The sequence below is a fragment of the Nerophis ophidion genome, linkage group LG01, assembly GCF_033978795.1.
Source record: "Nerophis ophidion isolate RoL-2023_Sa linkage group LG01, RoL_Noph_v1.0, whole genome shotgun sequence".
NCBI classification, from domain to species: domain Eukaryota; kingdom Metazoa; phylum Chordata; class Actinopteri; order Syngnathiformes; family Syngnathidae; genus Nerophis; species Nerophis ophidion.
The window spans coordinates 82,056,363-82,070,616 of record NC_084611.1 but is presented as its reverse complement, the minus strand read 5'-3'; the positions used below and the strand labels follow the sequence as shown (position 1 = coordinate 82,070,616).

General features: G+C 39.4%; 1 protein-coding gene across 1 annotated transcript in view; it reads right to left on the bottom strand.

Moving 5' to 3' along the window:
• trim2a (tripartite motif containing 2a) overlaps positions 1 to 8,465 on the bottom strand; it is a 49,393-nt gene extending 40,928 nt beyond the window's left edge. The window contains exon 1 of the mRNA XM_061913292.1: positions 8,320 to 8,465. The gene's annotated coding sequence lies outside the window, so the exon portion shown is untranslated. The remainder of the gene's footprint in view (positions 1 to 8,319) is intronic.
• Positions 8,466 to 14,254: the final 5,789 nt, after the last annotated feature.

Sequence of the window (14,254 nt, the reverse complement as noted above, 5' to 3'; positions counted from 1 at the left end):
GGACATCACCCGGGGTCAACATTGTTCGATTTTCACTCGGATAACAATATTGAGGGCGTGCCGTGATGGCTTTACTTTTAGCGCCGTCTACAGTTTGACGCGTTTCACAAAAAATTAAGAAGACAATGGGAGCCGCGATAATTCTCGCGGACATCTGCTGGTGATCACCCATATAACAGTAATAAGGGCGTTCCATGAAGCCATTGCCTTTGACACCTTCTACAACATGTACAGACAGCTTGCCAATCCAGACACACTCTTCCAGACCCCCGCGCCCCCAACCCCGCCCACCTCAACCGACGCACGGAAGGGGGTGTATAATATAGCCTGAAAGAGTCACGGATGCATAGCATTCTGGGTAATTATGATGTTGCGTTTATAATGTGTTACAGTGCGGATGCTCTCCAGAAATGTGTTTGTCATTCTGGTTTGGTGTGGGTTCACAGTGTGGTGCATATTAGTAAGAGTGTTAAAATTGTTTATATCACAACCTTCAGTGTACTCTGTGTAACCCAGTATGCCTTGCAGTCGTGTAGGTGTATCTGCGAAAGCCACATACAACATGTTTCTGGTCTGGCAAGCTGTCTGTACATGTTGTAGAAGGCGTCAAAGGCAACGGCTTCATGGCACGCCCTTATTACTGTTTTATGGTTGACCACCAGCAGATATTCACGAGAATGATTGCAGCTCCCATTGTCTACTTTAATTTGTGAAACGGTTCAAAATGGCCTGGTCTAGCTCCATCCTATCTTGCCGATTGTAGAGTTTGATCATATTGCGCCTATACTGGCTCACCTGCACTGGCTTCCTCTGCACTTAAGATGTGACGTTAAGGTTTTACTACTTACGTATAAAATACTACACGGTCTAGCTCCATCCTATCTTGTACCATATGTCCCGGCAAGAAATCTGCGTTCAAAAGACTACGGCTTATTAGTGATTCCTAAAGCCCAAAAAAAGTCTGCGGGCTATAGAGCGTTTTCCGTTCGGGCTCCAGTACTCTGGAATGCCCTCCCGGTAACAGTTCGAGATGCTACCTCAGTAGAAGCATTTAAGTCTCACCTTAAAACTCATTTGTATACTCTAGCCTTTAAATAAACCTCCTTTTTAGACCAGTTGATTTGCCGCTTCTTTTCTTTTCCTCCTCTGTCCCCCCCTTCCTTGTGGAGGGGGTCCGGTCCGATGACCATGGATGAAGTACTGGCTGTCCAGAGTCGGGACCAAGGATGGACCGCTCGTCGGGACCCAGGATGGACCGCTCGCCTGTGTATCGGTTGGGGACATCTGTACGCTGCTGATCCGACTCCGCTTGGGATGGTTTCCTGTGGACGGGACTCTCGCTGCTGTCTTGGATCCGCTTTGAACTGAACTCTCGCGGCTGTGTCGGAGCCACTATGGATTGAACTTTCACAGTATCCCGCTCGACATCCATTGCTTTCGGTCCCATAGATGATGATATCACGTTCAAAAAGATAGTGACGACGAAACATCCTTGACAAAGGTAATGTCCGTAACTCCCACAATGATCCCACACTGACTAAGATGTGAGACTGGTTTATGAGGCCCTCAGGTAATAATTAACAGCAGATCAGCTAATCAACTGCAGGTAGTGAGAATTGGGATTGAACGCCGGGATGAAGGCATTGCAAGCCAACACGTATAGAACAGGAGAGTGCTAACCCCGAAATAAACCCAAAAACTAAACAATACAAGGTTTCTCATAGTCATTGTCACCGACGTCCCACTGGGGTGAGTTTTTCCTTGCCCTTATGTAGGCTCTGTAACGCGGATGTCGTTGTGGCCCTCGTCGAGTCCATTGCATCACCTGATCACCTGAGAATCATCCTTGGAAGCACGAATGCAGGCACTGGAGAACACTGGCACTCATCGAGTGTGGACGCTCCCCTTTCCTCTCCCTTATCTCTCCTGCTTGCTTCTTTGTTTTGTCTTGTCTTAACTTTCTTGTTGCCTCTTTTTGCACTGCTCTCCAAATCTAAACATTGGAACTATTTAACTATTTAACAAAATTGACAAGATCTTGGGTTTGGGGGAACCTGCTGTCGTGACGAAGCGGTTGTTGCTGGACACACGACGGACTCTTGGGAGAAGAAGGAGGGCCGCGTGCCTGGCGATCCTTTTCTGTCGAGGACGTGAAGATATCCACCTATTCGGAATTATGACAACAGGACATCTGCTGATTGGAGTAAGCGTTGCTCTGGTTTGTCGACAAATTGGAAGTTGCTGGCAGTCTTCAAAGTACCCCAAAGCTGCCACAAACGATTGGAGGATGCGGGAAGAACTGTGGATTACATCGGACTGTCTACCCCGCAGGTTTGAGGACCAGTTATAGACAATTTAGAGTGAAAAGCAAATTTTATTTTCACTCGCATACAAATCATTCTAACTTGGATTGTTTCCCTGGCTTCGAGACTCTCCCGAAGTACACTGCAGCGAAGACGCAACAAACTCCCTTCTTGTCTCTCACGGACACACACCTGTTTTTGTTGACTTTGGACTAGCGACTGCACAATACATCAAGGCCGCGGAACAGAGACACACCACGAGCTCACACACACACACACATCCACAAAAAAATATACGCCACACATACACACCCCATCCCCCCAACCCAACGCCCTCGACACAAATCCCTGAGAGCTGCGTCCTACCACCATGACCTTGAACTACCTTCCCAATGTTGTTAGATATCTCGAGATGTATGTTGTAATATGTATATGAGCTTTGCTGTGGAGGTTTTTTCCCCAGTCCAGACTGGGCCCCCTTAGGAGCCCAGTCTAGATTGTATTTTTTCCCATCTTTTACGGGGCGCCTTATGGCGACCCATCAGCGTTCTTGTTCTGTAACCCTGTACACCATGGCTGTCAAACTCTGGCCCACGGGCCAAATTTGGCCCGCCGTGTAATTTCATTTGGCCCTTGAGGTAATATCAAATCAAAATTAGAGCTGGCCCGCTGGTATTATACAGGGGCGGTGTTGCTGTAACAACGCATTTGCCAACCCTCATGATTTACCCGAGAGACTCCCGAATTTCACTGCCCCTCCCGAAAATCTTCCGGGGCAACAATTCTTCCGAATTTCTACCTTTATCCACCCGGACAACAATATTGGGGGCGTGCCTTGAAGGCACTGCCTTTAGCGTCCTCTACAACCTGCCGTCACATCCGCTTTTCCGCCATACAAACAACGTGCCGGCCCAGTCACATAATATCTGCGGCTTTAACACACATGAATGAATGCAATGGCATACTTGGTCAACAGCCATACAGGTCACACTGAGGGTGGCCGTATAAACGACTAACACTGTTGCATATATACGCCACACTGTGAAGCCACACCAAACAAGAATGACAAACACATTTCGGGAGAACATCTGCACCGTAACACACGTAATACCCAGAAACCCTTGCAGCACAAACTCTTCCTGGATGCCACAATATACACCCCCGCTACCACCAAACCCGGCCCCCCAATTTTTATTTCAATTGTTTTAATTATTATTGATAGGTTAATTGGCAACACTAAATTGGCCATAGTGTGTGAATGTGAGTGTGAATGTTGTCTGTCTATCTGTGTTGGCCCTGTGATGAGGTGGCGAATTGTCCAGGGTGTATAATGCCTTCCGCCTGAATGCAGCTGAGGTTGGCTCCAGCGACCCCAGAAGGGACAACCGGTAGAAAATGGATGGATGGATAATTTGAAACTCGACTTTGCATGTCACTATAAAGCCATATAAGCCTTGCTTGTTCAATATTCAATGCAAAACTTGTTTGGATCCCTCTTAAAAAGGTTCATTCTTTCAACCTTGGCCCGCGGCTTTGTTCCGTTTGAAATTTTGGCCCACTCTGTATTTGAGTTTGACACCCCTGCTGTACACTGTTTGTTTGTCTAATCTTGAACAGGTTTGTGCTGAAAACAAAGTTTTGTTGTACTTGTGCAATGACAATAAAGACCTATCCAATCCTATCCTAATATTTTGCAGAACAGGAAATGGGAACAAAATAAGAGCCCTAACCAGGAAATAAACCCAACTCACAGGAAATACACCCATAAACTTAACCAGACAAGACCTGGTAGTAACAGAGCATGACACAAACTAAATAATGAGATGATATATATATTATTTTTGTTTGTTGTTTATTAAAAAGGCTCTAAGGCAGGGGTAGGGGACCTATGGCTCTAGAGCCAGATGTGGCTCTTTTGATGACTGCATCTGGCTCTCAGATAAATCTTAGCTGGCATTGCTTAACACGATAAGTCAGTGTTTTTCAACCTTTTTTGAGGCGCTCCACCAGCAGAAAACATAAAAAATATTAAACTCAGTAGCCGATATTGACAAAAAAAAATTGTTCTCGCAATAGCTCTTGTCTCTATGTAGGTGTACTGTTAAGCCGTAACTTATTTTGAGTTTTTTCTGTGTTTTCCTGTGTGACTTGCGCTCCTAGTTTGGTGGCTTTTCTTCTTTTGTTGGTATTTTCCTGTAGCAGTTTCATGTTCTCCTTGAATGCTATTCATCGCACCTGCTTTGTTTTTACAATCCAGACTATTTAAGTTGTGCGGACGCACTCCTTCTTTGTGTGGACATTGTTGATTGGCATGCCATGTACGGATGTACTTTGTGGACGCCGTCTGCTCTGCACACTGTAAGTCTTTGCTGTCGTCCAGCATTCCGTTTGTGTTTACTTTGCAGCCAGTTCAGTTTTAGTTTTGTTTTGCTTCAATGCCTTTTCTTAGCGGCACTCGCCTTTTGTTTATTTTAAGTTTGAGTGTTGGATACCTTTTTACCTACATGCTGCCTCCCGCATATTGTGATCACGACATACCATGTTCCTGACATCCGCAAAAGCAATTAGCTACCTGCTGCCACCTACTGATATGGAAGAGTATTACACGCTTACTCTGCCGAGCTCTTGACAGCACAGACACTCAATAACAGCACATTTTTGAATTAAAGTTACAGGTTAGCAAAAAATATCATCAACCCAATTAGGTGAAATTACATAATCTCTCCCACGACACACCAGACTGAATCTAGTGTGCCGCGGAGCAGTGGTTGAAAAACACAGCGATAAGTAATGAATAATTCCGCTGGTAATCACAGTGTTAAAAATAACGTTCAAAATATAAAACATTCTCATGGTATAGCTCGGGCGGTATAGCTCGGTTGGTAGAGTGGCCGTGCCAGCAACTTGAGAGTTGCAGGTTCAATTCCCGCTTCCGCCATCCTAGTCACTGCCGTTGTGTCCTTGGGCAAGACACTTTACCCACCTGCTCCCAGTGCCACCCACACTGGTTGAAATGTAACTTAGATATTGGGTTTCACTATGTAAAGCGCTTTGAGTCACTAGAGAAAAGCGCTATATAAAATGTAATTCACAATTCATGCATTTTAATCCATCCATCCGTTTTCTACCGTTCCTGTTCAAGAAGTCGCATTAGCGGTAAGAACTATTTTAGTCATTAGCTTCAGAATAACAATGTTATTAAAAAGAAGAAGATACTTATTATATTCTTAAAATGTTGGTCTTACTTAAAAATGCACTCATTTATTTGTATTCAGTGTTAAAAATTATTATATGGCTCTCTCGGAAATACATTTTATAATATTTTGCTTTCATGGCTCTCTCAGCCAAAAAGGTTCCCGACCCCTGCTCTAGGGACACATAATACTGTTCGAAGTCAGTTTTTGCAAAAGGATGTATGATTTTTTTTTGGGGTGCGCAGCTACAGAGGATGACACAAGCCCCGCCCCCTGTGCCCAACTGAATTACAGCGCCACTCTCATCTAATCTACAGCGTCCACTGGGGGCAGGAAGATGCAAGATTACGAGTCAGTCCTCAATTTCCTGTCTGTCTGCCAGAAAAACGTTTTTAAAAACAACCAACATTCGGCCAGCCTGTAAAAGACACTTGTAGTCCAACATTTACGTGCTTTTAAACACGTGAAGCTGGCTGTTTGTGGGGAACACGAACACGTCAGCGTGTCACCGTGCACGTGGGTCACGCGGTGCAGACACTTCTGGTGACACGAGATAAGACAAGGCGGCACGTCACTGTCACTCTCGCCACTGTTAGCGTCTGCTGCTGAAAGCACTAACAAAGTGCACATCTGCTATTTTAATTGGTAGAAAAACAGAAAATAAATATTGAAAAATAAACCATAAGTACAAAATATTAGTAGCTGGAGTGTGAATCCATGTGTGAAATGTATCTAATTTTAAAGGACTTTTTCTAAGCACTTGTACAAGATGTTTTATTACGATATATTAGGAGCATGTTTTTGTTGCATCACATATTGCCATATTCATAATTCAATGCCCATGTTTTACTAGCTTGTATTCGTCTTTCATTTACAAACCCTGTTTGCATATGAGTTGGGAAATTGTGTCAGATGTAAATATAAACGGAATACAATGATTTGCATATCATTTTCAACCCATATTCAGTTGAATATGCTACAAAGACAACATATTTGATGTTCAAACTGATAAACATTTTTTTTTGTTGCAAATACTCATTAACTTTAGAATTTGATGCCAGCAACACGTGACAAAGAAGTTGGGAAAGGTGGCAATAAATACTGATAAAGTTGAGGAATGCTCATCAAACACTTATTTGGAACATCCCACAGGTGTGCAGGCTAATTGGGAACAGGTGGGTGCCATGATTGGGTATAAAAACAGCGTCCCAAAAAATGCTCAGTCTTTCCCAAGAAAAGATGGGGTGAGGTACACTCCTTTGTCCACAACTGCGTGAGCAAATAGTCAAACAGTTTAAGAACAACGTTTCTCAAAGTGCAATTGCAAAAAATTTAGGGATTTCAACATCTACGGTCCATAATACCATCAAAAGGTTCAGAGAATCTGGAGGAATCACTCCACGTAAGCGGCATGGCCGGAAACCAACATTGAATGACCGTGACCTTCGATCCCTCAGACGGCTACGTATCAAAAAACGACATCAATTTTTAAAGGATATCACCACATGGGCTCAGGAACACTTCAGAAAACCACTGCCACTAAATACAGTTTGTCGCTACATCTGTAAGTGCAAGTTAGAGTTCTACTATGCAAAGCGAAAGCCATTTATCAACAACATCCAGAAACACCGCCGGCTTCTCTGGGCCCGAGATCATCTAAGATGGACTGATACAAAGTGGAAAAGTGTTCTGTGGTCTGACAAGTCCACATTTCAAATTGTTTTTGGAAATATTCGACATCGTGTCATCCGGACCAAAGCGGAAGCGAACCATCCAGACTGTTATCGACACAACGTTCAAAAGCCATCATCTGTGATGATATGGGGGTGCATTAGTGCCCAAGGGATGGGTAACTTATACATCTGTTTAGGCACCATTAATGATGAAAGGTACATCCAGGTTTTGGAACAACATATGCTGCCATGCAAGCGCCATCTTTTTCATGGACGCCCCTGCTTATTTCAGCAAGACAATGCCAAGCCACATTCAGCACGTGTTACAACAGCGTGGCTTCATAGAAAAAGAGTGCAGGTACTTTCCTGGCCCGCTTACAGTCCAGACATGTCTCCCATTGAAAATGTGTGGCGCATAATGAAGCGTAAAATACGACAGCAGAGACCCCGGACTGTTGAACGACTGAAGCTCTACATAAAACAAGAATGGGAAAGAATTCCACTTTCAAAGCTTCAACAATTAGTTTCCTCAGTTCCCAAACGTTTATTGAGTGTTGTTAAAAGAAAAGGTGATTTAACACAGTGGTGTACATGCCCTTTCCCAACTACTTTGGCACGTTTTGCAGCCATGAAATTCTAAGTTAATTATTATTTGCAAAAAAAAAAAAAAATTTAAGAGTTTGAACATCAGATATCTTGTCTTTGTTGTGCATTCAATTGAATATGGGTTGAAAATGATTTGCAAATCATTGTATTCCGTTTATATTTACATCTAACACAATTTCCCAACTCATATGCTAACGGGGTTTGTATTATTTGTAATATACGGTTATTGTTTCCAATATACAGTTATTATTTGTAACATATTGGTAATATACGATAGTATAATTTAAGATGAATAAATTTTATTTGTAAACAGAAAGAATTGGGATTTTTTTTTGTGTGTGTGTAAAATGAACTTCCAACTCTGAGCTTCAAAAATGTCAACGTTGTTTGTTGACAGTGTGCAAACATTGAAAACAAACACCTTTTGCGTAAACGAGCGTCATGACTCGCAAACATGAGAACCTGTATGACTTATTTCATCCGAGCAGCACATTTCATATCAACATGTGCCGTAAATAATCCTAATTTCCTCTTTTCACTTACCTGCACACCATCATGGCCGCCTTGCTTCCCCTCTGTCTGGATGACTCTGAGTTGTGTGTCAGAGTGTGTGTGTGTCAGTTAATCCTCCTGGCTTCATCTGATGGCAAGAAGAGAGGAATGCATGTGAGCTCTTGCAATAATCCAACCACGGACAGAACTAAAGGACGCTGGTTTAGGGCACGGGGGGAGGGAGTCAATCAGACGCCTGCTATTTGACCTTTGAACTGAGGTCGATTGGTCCCCTTCAAGACTAAAAATTAAAATAGGCTAGCACAGCTGGGCCTGAATTACACTTTGTTATTATGTCTCATATAGAACATTTAAAATGCAGCATATAATATAAAACACACATCATGACATCAACCATTTCAATTATTACATAACTGTAACATATTACATAACTATAACATATAACATATAACATCCACTGTGGTGCATTAGAGGCAGGGTTGTTCATTGCATCAAAATATGTGTATTATTATACATTTTATACTGTATTTTCTATGTATGTATTATTATAACTATTATTATAACTCTAGCCTTTAAATAGACTCCCTTTTTAGACCAGTTGATCTGCCGCTTCTTTTCTTTTTCTCCTATGTCCCACTCTCCCTTGTGGAGGGGATCCGGTCCGATCCGGTGGCCATGTACTGCTCGCCTGTGTATCGGCTGGGGACATCTCTGCGCTGCTGATCCGCCTCCGCTTGGGATGTTTTCCTGCTGGCTCCGCTGTGAACGGGACTCTCGCTGCTGTGTTGGATCCGCTTTGGACTGGACTCTCGCAGCTGTGTTGGATCCATTATGGATTTAACTTTCACAGTATCGTGTTAGACCCGCTCGACATCCATTGCTTTCGTCCTCTCCAAGGTTCTCATAGTCATCATTGTCACCGACGTCCCACTGGGTGTGAGTTTTCCTTGCCATTATGTGGGCCTACCGAGGATGTCGTAGTGGTTTGTGTTGTGGTTTGTGCAACCCTTTGAGACAATAGTGATTCAGGGCTATATAAGTAAACATCCATCCATCCATTTTCTACCGCGTATTCCCTTTTGGGGTGGCGGGGGGCGCTGGCGCCTATCTCAGCTACAATCGGGCGGAAGGCGGGGTACACCCTAGACAAGTCGCCATCTCATCGCAGGGCCCATATATATATATAAGTAAACATTGATTGATTGATTGATGTATATTATACATATATTACTGTATTCATCTATGTCTGTATATTATACATTTTATTCTGCATTTAAATTATCTTTTTATGTATTATTATTATACATTGTATACTGTATGTGTCTGTGTTTGTTTAATTATACATTTTATACTGTATGTTTCTATGTATGTATTATTGTACATTTGTTTACTGTATTTGCAGTATCGTTTTATGTATTATACATTTTATATTCCATTTATCTATGTATGTATTATGTCATTTTATACTGCATTTACACTATCTATGTATGTATTATCATACATTTGTTTAATGTTTTTGCAGTATTGTTTTATGTATTATATATTTTATATTGCATTTATCTATGTATGTATTATGTCATTTTATACTGCATTTACACTATCTATGTATGTATTATCATACATTTTATATTGTATTTTTCTATGTACTTATTTGTATATATTTCATACTGCATTTATTTATGTACAAGTATGTATTGATGTACATTGCTCATTGCATCAAAATATATGTATTATTATACAATTCATACTGTATTTTCTATGTATGTATTATTGTACATTTGATACTTTATTTATCGATGAATGTACCATTATACATGTTACTGTATGTTTCTATGTATTTATACTATACATTTATACTGTATTTATCTATGTATGTATATTACACATTTTATACTGTATTTGTTTATGAATGAATAATTATACATTCTATACTGTATGTTTCTATGTATGTATTATTGTACATTTGTTTACTGTATTTGCAGTATCGTTTTATGTATTATACATTTTATATTCCATTTATCTATGTATGTATTATGTCATTTTATACTGCATTTACATTATCTATGTATGTATTATCATACATTTTATATTGTATTTTTCTATGTACTTATTTGTATATATTTCATACTGCATTTATCTATGTATGTATTGATGTACATTGCTCATTGCATCAAAATATGTGTATTATTATACATTTTATACTGTATTTTCTATGTATGTATTATTACACATTTGATACTGTATTTATTGATAAAATGTATCATTATACATGTTATACTGTATGTTTCTATGTATGTATATTACACATTTTATACTGTATTTGTCTATGTATGTATTATTTTACATTTATACTGTATGTTTCTATATATGTATTATTGGACATTTGTTTACTGTATTTGCAGTATCGTTTTATGTATTATATATTCTATATTGCATTTATCTATGTATGTATTATGTCATTTCATACTGCATTTACATTATCTATGTATATATTATTGTACATTTGTTTACTGTTTTTGCAGTATTGTTTTATGTATTTCATTTTATATTGCATTTATCTATGTATGTATTATGTCATTTTATACTGCATTTACATTATCTATGTATGTATTATCATACGTGAAGTGAATTATATTTATATAGCGCTTTTCTCAAGTGACTCAAAGCGCTTTACATAGTGACACCCAATATCTAAGTTACATTTTTTAAACCAGTGTGGGTGGCACTGGGAGCAGGTGGGTAAAGTGTCTTGCCCAAGGACACAACGGCAGCAACTAGGACGGCACAAGCGGGAATCGAACCTGCAACCCTCAAGTTGCTGGCACGGCCAGTCTACCAACCGAGCTATATTGTATTTTTCTATGTACTTATTTGTATATATTTCATACTGCATTTATTTATGTAAAAGTATGTATAGATGTACATTGCTCATTGCATCAAAATATATATATTATTATACATTTTATACTGTATTTTCTATGTATGTATTATTGTACTTATTATACTGTATTTATCGATGAATGTATGTTACTGTATGTTTCTGTGTATGTACATTACACATTTTATACTGTATTTATCTATGTATGTATATTATACATTTTATTCCGTATGTTTTATGTATGTATTATTGTACATTTGTTTACTGTATTTGCAGTATCACTTTATGTATTATACATTTTATATTGGATTTATCTATGTATGTATTATGTCATTTTATACTGCATTTACACTATCTATGTATGTATCATCATGCATTTTATATTGTATTTTTCTATGTACTTATTTGTATATATTTCATACTGCATTTATCTATGTATGTATTGATGTACATTTTATACTGTATTTTTCTATGGATGTTTATAGTAAATGTTATACTGTATTTATCTATGTATGTATAATTGTACATTTTATACTGCAAAGTATGTGTTATAATACATGTCATACTGCAATTATGGTTAGAGTGTCCGGCCTGAGATCGGTAGGTTGTGAGTTCAAACCCCGGCCGATTCATACCAAAGACAATAAAACATGGGACCCATTACCTCCCTGCTTGGCACTCAGCATCAAGTGTTGGAATTGGGGGTTAAATCACCAAAAATGATTCCCGGGCATGGCCACCGCTGCTGCCCACTGCTCCCCTCACCTTTTAGGGGGTGATCAAGGGTGATGGGTCAAATGCAGAGAATAATTTCGCCACACCTAGTGTGTGTGTGACAATCATTGGTACTATAACTTTATCTATGTATGTATTGTTATATATTCTATACTGCATTTAAAGCATTGTAAAAAAAAATACTATATTTATCCATGTACGTATTATTATGTCATTTGACAAATGTATTATGATTGCAGTTAGCAATAATTGTCTCTTTTAAATGTTTGCAACTTTTATTCTTCAATAATTTTGTCATACAAAATTCCTTTAGTACGGTTTAAATTTGGCCTTTTTTGCTGTTTTTTCTCTGTAATATTCTAACTTTATTTCTGCAATTTTACCACTTTGCTTGAAAAATAATATTTTTTCGTATTTAAACTTGAATTTTTTGGGGGGCTTAACCCATTTTTATTCTGTTTAATCCCGTAAAATAATTTTTTGTCCTCAAAAGTTGTATTTTTTTTAAAACTATTTTTTACTGCAAATTTTCCAATTTTTTTTCTCATTGTTCCCATAATCGTACCACTTTTAATGTCGTCTTTGTTTCACAATTATTTTGTATAATTAAGCCTTAAAGTTATATTGTGACATCTTAAAGTGTACCTTGAGTTTATATACAAAAAAGGACACTGCTGTTTTAAAACCATGTATTTATTCGCCTTAAAGAAGTTAAACATGTTAAAGAGTATGCGTAATAAAAAGTTGTCTTTCACGTGTACAACCAGTTTGCGCAAACAAAAGTTAAGACTTTTCTTCGACACTCCAATTATTAAGAGTCTGAAAGTGTGGTAAGTGAAGTGAATTATATTTATATAGCGCTTTTCTCTAGTGACTCAAAGCACTTTACATAGTGACACTCAATATCTAAGTTACATTTAAACCAGTGTGGGTGGCACTGGGAGCAGGGGGGTAAAGTGTCTTGCCCAAGGACACAATAGCAGTGACTAGGATGGCGGAAGCGGGAATCAAACCTGCAACCCTCAGGTTGCTGGCACGGCCACTCTACCAACCGAGCTATACCGTTTGGTAACAAACAACTACAAGCTATACCGTTTGGTAACAAACAACTACAATAAATTGCCTTGATTACATCAGTGTTTTTCAACCACTGTGCCGTGAGATATTGTCTGGTGTGTCGTGGGAAATTATGCAACTCCACCCAATTGGTCCAAAAAATATGTTTTGCAAATCAATAATTATAATAAAGTGCCTTTGTCTAGTGCAGTGGTTTTTCAACCTTTTATTGGTATGTAAAAGGTATGTAACGCTTACACCAAAAAGGCACTGAAGCATAGGGATGGCTATGCAAAACAAAAGTAATGTGACGTTTGGTGGACATAGCGATGCTGGATTTGTTCTTCCGTGGATGCGTCGGGCAAGAACACAGCGTAAGGTAAAAAATAAGGATTTATTACACTAATAAAAGGCTAAGAATAAAAATACTGGTGCTAGGCAGAAAAGGCAACAAAAGGTGCCAGCATGGAAGCTAGGGAAACTAACAGAAACACTAACACTTGGTACAAAGGCACAAAAAGGAAAAACAATGGAAAGCAGTCATGAGAGCATATTAGGAACCGAGAACAAAATAACAAAAGGGGCAGGCTTAAATAAGGCAGGTGATTAGCAAAACAGGTGTGTGTCGAAAACAAGGGAGCAGGTGGAACAAATAAGCAACCAGGGTGACAAAGCAAACAGGAACTAAGGAAGTCAAACCACAGAATGTGAAAAAAGGAACAAAACTACAATATGTGATGATCCGACCATCGGATCATAACAAGTAAAACTGAACTGACTACAAAGTAAACAAAAACAGAATGCTGGAGGACAGCAAAAACTTACAGCGTGTGGAGCGGAGACGGCGTCCACAAAGTACATCCGTACATGACATGACAATCAACAGTCTCCCCACAAAGAAGGATAGCGTACGCACAACTTAAATAGTCTTGATTGCGAAAACAAAGCAGGTGCGGGCAACAGCACTCATAGGAAGGCGTGAAGCTGTTACAGGAGAACAACAACAAAACAGGAAGAGTCACCAAAATAACAGCGCAAGACAGAAACTAAAGCACTACCTACACACAGGAAACAACAACAAACTCAAAATAAGGCATGACAACATGGCGGAGTTTCATTTTTAACCTTTTCTGCTGGTGGTGTGTCTCCGTATTTTGTTTATGAAAAAAATGGGCCTTGGCTGAAAAAAGGTTGAAAAACACTGGATTGCATAACTCGCTTGATGTTTTCATACAACAAAGTGAGTGTAGTGGCGCTGCATAGTGGAAAGGATGAGCATTGCATACGCTTTCACCC